This window comes from Macrobrachium nipponense, chromosome 22 (genome assembly GCF_015104395.2).
Source record: "Macrobrachium nipponense isolate FS-2020 chromosome 22, ASM1510439v2, whole genome shotgun sequence".
In the NCBI taxonomy this organism is placed as follows: domain Eukaryota; kingdom Metazoa; phylum Arthropoda; class Malacostraca; order Decapoda; family Palaemonidae; genus Macrobrachium; species Macrobrachium nipponense.
In genome coordinates, this window is record NC_087213.1 from 65,918,760 (window position 1) to 65,932,710 (window position 13,951).

At 41.2% G+C, this 13,951-nt stretch overlaps 1 protein-coding gene and 1 long non-coding RNA gene across 4 annotated transcripts in view; one reads left to right on the top strand and one right to left on the bottom strand.

Moving 5' to 3' along the window:
* The window catches only part of LOC135198762 (cytochrome P450 306a1-like), a 179,090-nt gene that overhangs the window by 163,112 nt on the left and 2,027 nt on the right, over positions 1–13,951 (top strand). The window lies entirely within an intron of this gene.
* The window catches only part of LOC135198763 (uncharacterized), a 53,964-nt gene continuing 42,828 nt past the window's right edge, over positions 2,816–13,951 (bottom strand). The window contains exons 2-5 of one of the 3 annotated variants that reach the window (XR_010310881.1): positions 8,842–8,996; positions 8,259–8,472; positions 6,518–7,385; positions 2,816–5,952 (exon numbers count right to left, since the gene is read on the bottom strand). This is a non-coding gene — a long non-coding RNA (uncharacterized LOC135198763). Of the gene's footprint in view, positions 5,953–6,517; positions 8,473–8,841; positions 8,997–13,951 lie in introns of all 3 variants that reach the window. The other 2 variants (XR_010310880.1, XR_010310882.1) reach the window with 2 other exon arrangements.

The following is a 13,951-nucleotide window of genomic DNA, read 5'->3' on the forward strand; positions in this document are numbered from 1 at the left end:
GAGATTTTCTTTAATTTGTATAATTTTTCATGTAAATATTTGGGAATTGTGTGGATTCTTATAAAATTTTCTTCCGAGTTATTTTTCATGTAAACGTTTTAGTGTCTTCCTTTGCAGTCCATTCACTGTGAGAGCCACAATTTTTTTTACAATCTGCAAAAATATAAAGACTTGCATTATATTTGTGAAGAGGTGTGCATAATGATAAACTACAATCAGTGCTCAGCAACCTTTATTGCCATGTTGAAAACCTGCATACTTGCATTATACAGTGGAAAATACAAATTGTATTAAATTAATTTTGATAAACAAATAGATTACATTTTCTTTGCTACAAGTCAAGTATTAACACACAAATTTCAAAACTTCTCTATCATTTTAATATAATTCAGTAGCTTTCAGGTTTAGCAGCAGCTGTCTTTGAACCCAAAGGTCTCAGTGCTACATGACTGATCAACTGCTACTTCCATACTATTTTTGGGGAATAGTAGTGACGAGTCTAACACCAAACTGTTCCACAGCAAAAGGCCACTCTCAAGTGAGACCTGTCTGGTGAAAAGAGAGACAATCATCACGTCTCTCCTTTGAAGGAATAGGTTAACCATTCACCCACTGGTTGGCACTCTGGTGTGTCGGAATAGTAAAAGGCTTACCTCTGGACATCACTAACCTCCCGAAAAATGCTTTCTCATCTCTGAATGAGATGCCTGTCCCAGAAAAATCTGTCAAGTGTGTTTAACCACAGGTCAAGCTACGAACCTGTTTGGAGAGAAGCCATTGAGGACTTCAAGGAGTTTTCCTTTGAAGCAACAAAGAACACAGATTGATGGAGACAGTTAAGGTGGAGGCAGTTTGTCAGGGGACAGACTGCCGAGTCCAACTGCAGTAAAATAACCTGCAAATCTTCCAGCATGTGGTACTTCTCTCACATGATGTGTTAGGTGGACAAGTTTGCTCAATTTGCTGTGGGGAAAGGAACTTCCTGACCTGCAAGATAAAGGTGCTCACCTCATCGAAAACACCACTAGCTAACTGTGACCAGGGCAACCTGACCAAGGGCAGCATCTCTGTAACTTTCGAGATGATTATATCCACAGACAAGGCTGTTGGCAGGCAGGTAGGCAAGGTTGCCTCCCTAACATTGTTCTGCTCATGAATGAGTGAAAACCTCTCAAAGTGCTGCTTCAACTCGCCCTGCAGGAGTTTCAGAGGAGCAGGCCCCTCAGATCCCATCAGCTCCCCTGGGAACCAAGCTGCAACTAATTTGGGCAAAGGTGTAATCCTAGCTCTGCTTTCAATCCCACTCTGAAGCAGACAAGTCTCCAGCAAGATGAGGCATGTGAGACCCAGCAGAGTAACTATTATTGGAACTGAGCTTTAACAATGATGCTGATGTTCCCATGCTCCTAGGCTCAGTAGCCACTGAGCCAGTTGACAGAAAAAAAAAAAAAAGCACATGCACCACCCCACCCATTCCCCTCCTGCCGATGTAGTGAACACCACGCATGAGAGGTAGAAGAGATCAAAGGAACCCTTTCCCTCTAGTGAAGCACTCTTGTGGTGGAGTGCATATAAGCCTTGCTGGAAAGTGGTGAAGGTTCTCCCTCCTATGACTTCCTGAAGGAGGAAGCTCTCCTTCAGGAAGTCATAGGAGAGAACCTGCACCACTTTCCAGCAAGGCTTATGTGCACTCCACCCCAAAAGCTCTTCACTAAAAGGAAAGGGCTCCTTTGATTTCTTCCATCTCTCATGTGTGGTGTTCACTACATGGGCAGGAGGGGAATGGGAGGGGCGGTGTGTGTGCTTTTGTTCTTTTCCTATGTCAACTGGCTCAGTGGCTACTGAGTCTAGGAACATGGGAACATCAGCATCAATGTTCAAGCTCAGTTCCAATACATAGTTACTCTGCTGGGTCATCACATGTCTCATCTTGCTGGAGGCTTGTCTGCTTCAGAGTGGGATTGAGAGCAGAGCTAGGATTACACCTTTGCCCAAATTAGTTGCAGCTTGGTTCCCAGGGGAGCTGATGGGATCTGAGGGCCCTGCTCCTCTGAAACTCCTGCAAGAAGAGTTGAAGCAGCACTTTGAGAGGTTATTTCACTCGTCCGTGAGTAGAACAATGTTAGGGAGGCAACCTTGCCTTCCTACCTGCCAACAGTCTGTGGATATATTAGTCAAGAAAGTTACAGAGATGCTGCCCTTGGTCAAGTTGCCCTGGTCACAGTTACCTATTGGTGTTTTGGAGGAGGTGGGCACCTTTATCTTGCAGGTCAGGAAGTTCCTTAACAGCAAATTGAGCAAACTTGTCCACCTGACACAAGACATGAGAAAAGTACCACATGCTGGAAGATTTGCAGGTTACTTTACTGCAGTTGGACTTAAGAGTCTGTCCCCTGACAAACTACCTCCACCTTAGTTGTCTCCATCAGTCTGAGCTCTTTGTTGCTTCAGAGGAAAACTCCAAGAAGTTCTCCATGGCTTCTCTCCAAACAGGCTCGTAGCTTGACCCGAGGTTAAACAGACAGACAGATTTTTCTGTGATAAGACATCTCATTCAGAGATGAGAAGGCATTTTTCAGGAGGTTAGTGATGTCCAGAGGTAAAGCTTTTACTATTCTGGCACACCAGAGTGCCAACCAGTGGGTGAGCAGTGAACCTATTCCTTCAAAGGAGAGACATGATCATTGTGTCTCTCTTCACAAGATAGGTTTCACTTGAGAGTGGCCTTTTGCTGTGGAACAGTTTGGTGTTAGACTCGTCGCTACTATTTCCCAAAAATAGTATGGGGGTAGCAGTTGATCAACCATGTAGCATTTAGACCTTTGGGTTTTAAAAACAGCTGCTGCTAAACCTGAAAGTTCAATGAAGCCTTGGATATCTGGGTAGAGTGCTGTATTTGGGGCTGTTTTCAGTCTTTATAAAATCCCTGACGTATCCTTTCTCCACCTGACATCTTGACATCTGGGGGAGTGTTTTGCTTCATGGGAATAATGTAACCATTTAACCATACCATTGACTTCTAGGTTGTAGGCCATCGTACGGTTTAGTTTTGTCCTGAGGTTGGTGGCAAGGGAGCTCCATTGGGCCAACATGAAATTAGCCCCCCTATCACTGGTGATGTACTGAGGTACTCTGTCATCTAACCCAGTTGATTAGAGCATTTGTACAACTTTCTACTGTCTGCTGTTTGACAGGTGTTGCCTCAGGCCATCTAGTACTTGACAAAATAAAGTGGTATCTGTACCCCTTGGATGGGGGTTGGGTGGCCCACAGTATCAGTGTGAATATGGGCAAGGCAACAGTTGGTTGGTTTGGAATTCTCTTAAAACTGATTCTGTGTGCATCGCATCCTTGGAAATTTGTTAGAGGAGACATTCTCAACCCTATTTCTTGATATTGTCTTCATTGGCCACTAAATGCTTTGTTCTGTCAGGATAAGTGTGGTTGAGCAGCCGGATGTATGTGACAGATCACGGCCATGACTGATAGCCTTTCTCTTCAAAGCTGGCAGTAGATAGGGGCAAGGGTGTCCAGTACTTGTTTCACAGGCAATGGCCATTTTGCCAAGTTGCTGCAAATCTCAGGATATATTTCTGTGAAGGGCATATGCATCGTTGTTAGAGGTACAGGAAAACACTGAGATTGCTAATAGTTGTTGCTGTTGGCATGCTAATCAGCTGTCTGTTTTGTGATGGCGGGGACCAAGGGCTGATGGTCTGTTTGCACCACAAATTGCCATCCCTTGAGCATGTGCCTGAAATGTCGCATGGTGTGGTGGACTACCAGCAGCTCTCTGTCAAATGCAGTATTTCTATTCCACTGGAGATAGCTTTTTGCTGAAGAATAATGCCAATGGACGACTACCATCATCTGTATCCTGTGCAAGTACTGCACCCATCACTGTGCTACTGTGGTCAGTGTAAGGGACCTATGGGGAAGAGGAAACATTGTTGCAGCAGAACCAAGGGCATTTTTTGGCTCCTTGAAAAGCCATTTCTTGATTATCAGTCCAACATGATTCAGGTTTTTCTTTTAAACTTCATACAAAGGTGACATGGCTTTTCTCAGGTTGGGTATAAAATGGTGGTAATAATTGATTATGCCACCAAACTTTAGAAGCGATTTTATTGTTTCTTGGCCTTGGGAGCTCAGCAATGGCTTGGATCTTCGTCTGAAGAGGTTTGACGACCTAGAAATTCTACTGTATTTTTTGCCCATGCACATTTATCTGGTCAAGACTAGTAGTCCATTTTCTTTTAGTTTCTTAAGGACTTGTTCTACATCCTTAATGGGCTGTTTATCATTGGTGCTGAAAATAGTTATATTGTCAACATAAATGACGCAGCAAAGTAATTAGGCAGGGGTACCTCAGTTTTAACATAAGGTGCCAGACGTCACCGCAGCGTTGCCATGTACCGTCAGCTATATGGACCATGTGGAGAGGAGATGCCCATGGGTCGGAGGTTTTCTGGCAGATTCCTGCCTACTCCTTATAAAATTTTCATATTTGTTTTGCATGAGCTTGTTTGTCTGGAGCCAACCATCTGAAACGTGCGTGTATTGCGGTTAACCCTTGGTGACAACTTGATGCTTGATATGGTGTTCTGTAGGGCGCTGGAGGTCGTCCTTGACACTTTGGGAAATCCCATTCCTGAAGGAGGTGAGGGATTTCTGGTTCTTGAGTGATGGGAGCTATAAGGGTGTCTCAGAATGAGCTGTTGTTTGGGTACATCTACCAGCATTTTGTGCACCTTCAAGAAGTCTGCTATGAGTACTGTGACGGTGACGCCTACTATGATGAATGTCCAACTGTATGGTTTACCATGGAATGATACTTTCATACTTCTGGCTCCAAAAATTTATAGCGGGTTTTAGCTGGTTTTAGCCACTCATTTGGGTTGGCTGAGACAAACAATTTACATGTGCCCAAATTGACAAGGAATTGTGTGTTGGACATCTCACTTGGTGATGCAGAAATATGTATGAAGTGTGTTTTTGCCTTTTCCTGGAAGAAAGACAGCAAAAGGCAGACTCATTCCCCCTTACAAGGCAACCATTCTGGTCATTACTGATTGTTAGTTGGTTTGGCTGCTGTGGCCCTACTGCATGTTTCTTTATAGCATACAGCCTTGTTTACATATTTTAGCCTCACTCCCGAATCTCCAGTGAAAGAAGTAAAGTCTTGATCCTCCTCCTTTTTTTATCCTCTGTTTATGTTGTGTGCCAGGCTATATTCTGATTTACCAGTTGTTATCCTATTTCAGTTGTTTTTTCCCTCTTGTAGTTTCAGGAGCAGTGTATGGAAGTGGTGAGGAAATCTGTCTCGATGTCTGTCTCTTCATCACTTTTGGGGTTATGGTTGTGTGGTGGCTGCTGCTACAGGTGGTTGAGTGGGCTCTGATGATGTCTAGACCAAATGAACCACATCTACCATTTTGAGAAATTCCTCGAGAGGCATGGTGAATGGGTGGGGAATGCAGCAACTGTTTTGCACGGCAACTTCGTGCACTAAGTCCATCATCATCTCTGGTTGGCTGTCTGTGGCAGGAATTGTTATTAGCAATCAGAGTTGCTTGTAGATGTGAGGGGGTCGTTGATCTCCTATTGCCATTCCTAGAGGGCCGTTGATCTATTGCCATTATCTGAGAATTTCCAAACTCTTGAGGGCTTGGAGCATGCTGAAGGATGACCTAATTGTGCCTTTAAAGTCTAGTAGTGTATGACAGTGGTGTCTGGCTTGGCTAACAAGTCTGCTATTTGTTCGATGACAACATTGGGTAGGAATTCGAGGACAGCATCAGCTTTTTGTAACAACACTGGGATCTCTTTTTACCCAAACATCATCTCTACCTTAAAGAGCCAAGCCTCTGGGTTGTATGTCTTGAAAGGCAGCAGGCAGATGGATGCAGCTGCAGTGTTGTTGTCATTGGGAGACACATTGGTTTCCGTGAACTGAAAAGTAGTGGATGACATTAGAACAAGAATGGCATACTTTTGTGATCAGTTAACAAGAATGGCATACTTTTGTGATCAGTTAACAAGAATGGCATACTTTTGTGATCAGTTAACAAGAATGGCATACTTTTATGATCAGTTAACAAGAAGGGCATACTTTTATGATCAGTTACAAAGAAGGGCATACTTTTTATGAATCCATTTAACAAGAATGGCATACTTTTATGATCAGTTAACAAGAAGGGCATACTTTTATGATCAGTTAACAAGAAGGGCATACTTTTATGATCAGTTAACAAGAAGGGCATACTTTTATGATCAGTTAACAAGAAGGGCATACTTCATGATCAGTTGTGATTTCTCATACTTGAAAAATAACTAATAATTCTTTTGACCAACACGAAAAGTTTTCTCATACATATGACTTAAAAGTTTGACATGTTTTACATTCATGGTTGATTTTTGTTTTACAAATAAAATACTGGAGTTCCTGAACGAACATACATAAAAAATCACCGATTCAGTCGTTAGTCATCAATTTGTGTTTTCTGGGGAAACTTACGTTCTATGGGAGGTCATGTTTTGTTGCTTTGGATGGTGAGTGCCCGGAGGTCCTGCTGGAGGGCCTTACACACTTAAGGGGTATTTGTTAATTGCAGTACCGGGGCAGTTGGATAGTCCTAGCACTCTCAGAGGCATGAGTGTTTCAGGCAAGATTGCCTTCTCATCTTTTGTCATGATTTTGGGGTCTTGGTTAACTGGAAAAAAGGGTGGTGCATTTTGATTTGATTTATATAGACTTTTGGCATTATCCCAAACACTGAGGCCATTCAGTGCTGAAACAGAAATTGACAGTAAAAGTTTTGAAAGGTGTTACAGGTGAAACAATTGTTAGGAGAGGGTGGACAGTAAAATGGAAGGAAGAGAATATGAACGGAGGTACAGTAAACAGAATGAAAGTACTAGTTGCAGCTAGGGGCCAAAGGGATGCTGCAAAGAAACTAAAGTAATGCCTACATTGCACCGAATGAGGTGCACTGACGGCACTACCCCCCTACGGGAAAGAGGGTGGTGCAGGTCCTGTCCTGGCAGGAACAACCAGCTTGCCTTTGGTAGATGGTCCTAGGTCATCTCGGGTGAAGCTCATGCCTCGCTGGCAGAATCGTGTTCGATTAACTAGCAACTGAGGCAGTTTTAGTAGAGTGCCTTTCAAATACTCCTCCTTGGCTAGTTCTCTGAAGTGGGAGGTAAAGGAGGCCCTAGTGTGGAAGCTGGACAACAGAAACCTCTTTAAGGAAGTTCCTCTGATGTCTCCACTTCTAGATATACTTCTGTTCTCAGACTCACTGAAGGTGGTGTGGGTTGCACATTTGAGAGGAGCGTTCACTTCAGGTGTGTGGCAAAAGAATTCTCGTCTGCACATCAACATTCTAGAAATGAAGTGGTGCAATTAGTGTTGCAATCATTGAAGGAGCAGTTAAGAGATCACTGAATGGTGGGAGAGTGGCTGTATGAACAAATGGAAAGACCATCGACCCCACTGGTCAACTTTAGCTGGAGATTCGCTGCCAACGGCCAGGGAAAGCACCCATATATTGTTTTAATTGTTCAGGATTCGCTTTCCTTCATTTAATATCCATCTTGGAAATGCCTTCAATAGCTGCCTAATCTCTACCTCTTGGAATCACTGTCTCAGCTAACGACACGGTTACAATAATGTGTGAGCACGTGATATATAAGAATAAAATGGCAGTGACAGTCTCATTCTCACAGTTGAGGTTAATCAAATTTTGAGTACATAAATGTTGATATTTCAGTGAAGATGTATCATTCAGTGAAGATTTATCACTGGTAATGTAACAAAGGCTAATATAACTTCTATTTGGTTATATCTGTACAACAAATACAAACTAAATATTGTCTACAACTGCAAAAAATGAATGTTTAACCTATTATATCAGATTGCTTCAACTTTAAAATGTTACTAGTGACATTATAATACGTATTAATAATTTAGGTAAATACATTCAATGAACTACAATAGTAAAAATTAAAAACTCAACAACCAAAACAATGAGTACTACATAGCAAGCAACTATTGATAAATCAACCTGATAAATTTGCAATATGGCAATACCTTCATACCTCACCTTTAAACCATTGTTAATGTACAAATTTTATGAACTATTAAAAGCATAGGCAATCCAAGTCAACAAAACGACAAACCTTGAAAAGAAGAAAAAAGATTTAAAGCTATATAGACTAGTATAAACTCTCACAGACATGAGTCAAATTTACTAAACATGTCACAGAGGCGACAGTGATTTGCAACATCTGCGTGGTGTAGGCAGGATGACCACATACGATCCAGGACATCGAGGCACTGGTGAATACGGGATATGGTTGCTAAAACTCAAGGTCGACGAAGGACAAAGACGCCCCTTTTGGGCCTCGTTATGAAAAGACATGATTCAGTGCATGGAAAGCCCAATAACCTTCATTTCATAGATGAAAACCCTGTAAAAATAATGCAATCAATCAGTTATACATAAAAGAATACAGTCGACGCAAAATCCACTCAAACAATACACACTGCTTTTGCTACAAATCAGCTAACAAGTTTCATTTGAGAAAATTCTCTAAACATAGTTTCTTTAATTCAAGAAGTCAAGCATAAGCCTAATTAAAATGCAGTTGACAAGAGAGAGAACCTTTACTGATTAAAGGTATGTTGGAGAGTTGAATGGCTGAGAATGACGATACATTAATGAACACTAAAATCAAAGCTGTATCACCAAGACTTGACAGGACAAGAGCATTCACTCAAATATTCATAAACAAAAGAAAATGTACTGTTTGGTCAGTCTCATTTAAGACGATACTTACCTCGATTTTCCCATTACTTAGTGCTAACTATGAACTGTAGTTCACCTAAACAGATAGTGATGGAGTTGTATACAAGTTATACCGGAAGGATAATCACCTTCATTTCAGTACTGTCTTGTTACTGGGCTTTGCCTTGTCTGATAACTGCTGGTGCACTGGAATTATGAAAAACGACCATGAGAACAAAGCTGAGAACCACCTCAGAGCTTTTCAGAATGAAAAATTTTACCAATCCCCAATTAAAGTAACTAGCAAACATATGTATACAGAAATGTTGTATGAAAATTCGTAAAGTAACTAGGTAAGTCTACTGGCATAACCAGCACCGTTTCACGGGCAGAACCAGCTCCGTTTCAGGGAATCCCTTCGGAGGAGGGGGAGGTAGGATGAAACCCCATTGTAAACCATCTTAGGGGTCTCCACTTTGACCCTGCCAAGTTTCACCCCCATCGGACCAGCCGTTTGGCTGTGATTGAATGACAGACGGACGGACAGACATTATAAGATATGGTGGTGACTAACCCCTACAAACCACAACCTGTTATATTACTCTTTAGACACAAAGGAAGGTATAAGATTCCACCTTCCTTAGAGTAGGTTTGCAATGTCGTTTAAAATACATATTTAAAGAATTTTGTTTCCGATTCGCTCATTATAGTCAAGTATCTTTTAAGAAGTAAGTTTCAACACCTTCAAAACTCACCAGCCAACCTATTTCAGTAGTAAGTTACATCATTACAAGGTCATTTACTGATATATAATAATAACCTACAGTTTGCAAACAGAGCTATCTAGGAATCTTCGTATCTTTCACGAAACTAAAATCTAATAACAACTACCCATCTGCTAGAGCAAATACCCACTGCTGATTATATTATCTATAAAGTTAACGACCCCTCCGACCCCCCAAAAGAAAAAATGATAATTGTTAGTTTCATTCACTTACCATTCTATCATATCGGAAGAAAACAAATGCACATTTCCCAAGTAAAATCATATTAGAGTGAAAGTTCTTAGTAAAAATTCACCATTTACCCTTTACATTTACGAACACATCCATGGATATACTAGTATGCCTTACTATGTATATTCTTATGTCTCTTATTTAAGAGGTTGGAAACACCATGAAAGACCCAGTAAACAAATATGAGAAACGCGGTTTATGGCATGGATTTTTTTTTTTTTTTTTTTTTTTTGACACGGTGAACAAGGAAAATCTCGTAAAGGGGGAGCGCACGGCAAGCCATTCTTCTGTTCTCTTTCGGCCTCTCTTGGAAGGCTACACGTGCTTCTGGCGATAATGTATTCTTTGTTAAAAGGTTGGCTGTTTTGAACGTTCAGCCCCTCCTGTTTGGAAGCTTCCTTATTCCAGTGTCACCTTTGGTTAACCTGCTCCCGTGACATGCCAACCTCTCTTGTCTGCCTCCCATCAACCCCAAAATGCCTCTTTCGACGCTACCCCTACCCCCTTTCGAAGGCTGAATCAACCCCATTGTTACCTGTTGTTCTCTGGCCGGGAGCTTAAAAAGGACTCGCGGAGTAATTGATGCCACGGGGTACCCCTGACAGCGCAGTTGAAGCGTCGAATGTTTCGTCACTGAAGGCAGCTGGCTGCGGGGTTGGGGAACGGGGGTTGGGGGTCGAATTAAATCGACACAGGAGAAAAAAAGTGGGGAGAGCGGGAAAGAGAATGACATTGAGATGACATTTGAGAAATTACGAAGAGAAGAAACGGGTTAAAGAACGGGAGGACGGACGTGCTGCATAGAATTCTATCGGTCACCATCAGATGTCCGCATTGCATATATTACAGGAGTGTCATTGTGTAAAAGCCCAGAGATTAGATACAATTGCAGCTTTAAGGTATTCCGAGCTGAAGGGCAAATGACTGTCCCGACAGTGCATAGCTGCAGAATTGCGTCAGTGAACAAAGAGATTGTCAACCCTCTAAGACTGACCCATGGCAGAACCCTCAAACGGCGAGGCGACTTATTTCGATAAAGCTCAAACACAAATTCACTGTCCTCTGTTACTTGCTTGTGTATTATGTTGTGTTGGTTGTTTAAATTGGCTTATTAAAACTGCTTCCAAATAAGCCATCTGCTGTCATTATAATTTTCTATATTTTTCATAACAATATATCCCTCGTTTCTGTTTGAACCTCAAGACGCCTAAATCCAGTCATCCACTTTTGTCCGTAAAGGCAGTCTGTGTCCTGCATCGGCTGAAGAAGTCATTGCTCTGCCACATGAACAAAAGAGAACGTTAACTTATCATATATCGTTGCCGACGACAAGGTCGCTCTCAGAAATAGCCAGCGTGCGACCCGGGAGGAGTGACGCGCGAATGGCGGCGGTCAGGAGGGAGACTTAGTATATAGATCTTTGCAAGATTAATAGTGTCACGGGGAGCGCCTTCATTAAGCTTCTGTTATACTTGTTATTATGGTTCTTTCCCTGATTGGTATTATGCTGTTAGTGTCAGCATTACGAGCAAAAGGCAATTGGAATGGAATGGAATATGAAATTTAGGCTTGAAGCCAAGCACTGGAATCCAGATGGATTATTCAGTGCTATAATGACTTTGGCTTGAAGCGAAATGGTTTGTTTGTTTTTGTTTGTTTGGATGGTGTTTTTACGTTGCGTGGAACCAGCGGTTATTCAGCAAAGGGACCAACGGCTTTACGTGACTTCCGAACCACGCCGAGAGTGAACTTCTATCACCAGAAATACACATCTCTGACCCCTCAGTGGAATGCCCGAGAGTCGAACTCGCGGCCACCAATGTGGCAGGGTCAAGACCGTACCGATCACGCCACTGAGGCGCTCTGAGGTGAAATGGTGATGAATTCATAAATTAAAAGAATAAAATAAAGGTGACAAAAGGCATCCAGAATTAAGGTCATTGCAAATTTCGAGCTAAATTTAATCGAAACATCATAAAATGCAAGTTTTGGGCTAAATTTAATTGAATTCAAATCATAATATAAGTGAATGTGTAAACATGACTGTGACGAAAAAAAAGATATAATTTTCCCCGTGACTTCTGTAAAAAAAGATTTGTATAAAACTCCCCAAATGAAATGCTAAGATGAATTCATCTTCAGGTTTGTGTTCTGCTTGTGTAGTTGTGAATTGCTTGGGTCTCTCGGGATGTTGTCAGCATTTAAAAATTTAAACTGAATCTGGAGTACATACTACCATTGCTTGTGATTTCTTAGCATTAAAAGGGAACTGAAGTGAACTGGACCAAGTATTTTAATAGATGATTGACCTTGACCCTTTTAAAAATGTCCTCGTGAAGGACTGAGTATACATGCATACATGAAAATCTCAAAATTGATTTGTTTAGATTCACTTTACGAAAATATAAACAAAATTCATTGTTTGATATCCTATATTGTTTGTTAATATGCTCCCAAAATGGGAACGTTGGACACTTAGGGGATAATTAAGCTAACTACTCATACATTCTCTGCTTGCAGTGTCATTTCTTAACTAACAATCTTCCTTACAGCTAACGCTTACCACATTCACCTCTCTCTTAAAATGCTTGATTTGTCATCCCTGCTTATCTCTAAGATGCCCATAATTCATTAAGCTATATTGTTCAGTTTTACTGAACTGCTTGAGTTTGTTACCGTAAATACTTCAAGTTCAAAATGATCGACTGCCTTTAACCTCAAGGACTCTAGAGCCTACACGAATTATTTTTTTATTCGCACCTGTTCATTTGGCTTGATTTATCCGACTATCCGGTTTTCATGAAAAAAATTGTTTGAACCATTAATCTGTATCAATCTTGAAAACATTTTTTTTATATTGTTCTGCGTAATGAAACCTCATCGACCTCCGCTTCTGACTGTTAGAACCATCCGGTTTTGGAAGGTGCATTATCATTCGCTTCTTGTAGTAAACAAGTAAGTAAGTAGGCTTGCTTGACTTCCAAATACCCTTCTGGTTCTGATAAACTGAAACCGGTTCCACTGACGTACCAGGAAAATGAAGACGTTCAGTTTTCGTTTATCTTTCATTCCTTTCGTATTTGTTTGTCGAAAACGAGTTCGGAATTTGAAATACGAAGTAAGTAAAGCAGGTCGTGACGCATCTGTGTGTGTGTATGTGTGTTGTTCTGATGTGGAAAGGAATGTGATTTTATCATTCTCCAGGTGTGTAGGAAACGGTGACCCTACCCAAAACCCCTCCAGGTGTGTAAGAAACTGTGATCCTACTCAAAACCCCTCCAGGTGTGTAGGAAACCGTGACCCTACCCAGGACGCCTCCAGGTGTGTAGGAAACCGTGACCCTACCCAAAATTCCTCCAGTTGTGTAGGAAACCGTGACCCTACCCAGATACAACTGATACATGAAGTTAATTTGTTGTTGTTGATAATTATGTACATTAAGCCACAACACTGCGGGTTGCTCTTAGAGCAGCCTGTAGCAGATGATGAGTTTTTTAAAAAGGTTAAAATGGGTTTAGATAAAATTGCACCTGGAGCTCTTTAACTATCATGAATCGAATTCAATGCCAGCGAACACAATTACCGGTTGCTTTGGGAGCTAAGGTGCGAAACCCCATAAGTGGGGTTAGGGTTAGTATGATGTACATCTAAAAAAAAAAAAAAAAAAAAAAAAAAATCCTAGAATCGTGACAAAGTTCGTCATTGGATCTTCCAAGTGAATGATTTACCCACAAATACTGACTGGTTAGGAAACTTAGCTTCGAGTACTCGTAGACTTCAAAACGCACCAGAACTTTAAATGAAGTTACAAAATGTGACCTTGGTTAGAAGAAGCGTAACATGTCTACAGTTATCAGCTGATGAAAATCTGTTACCTTAGTCATGGCAACCTTCATGCTTATTTTTGTGACTGTTGAACTTCATGTATATTTTTGTGACTCTTGAACTTCATGTATATTTTTTTGCGGCTGTTGAACTTCATGTATATTTTTGTGACTCTTTACTTCATGTATATTATTTTTTGCGGCTATTGAACTTCATGTAGATTTTTGTGACTTTTGAACTTCATGTATATTATTTTTTGCGGCTGTTGAACTCCATGTATATTTTAGCGGCTGTTGAACTAATTGTATATTTTTGCGGCTG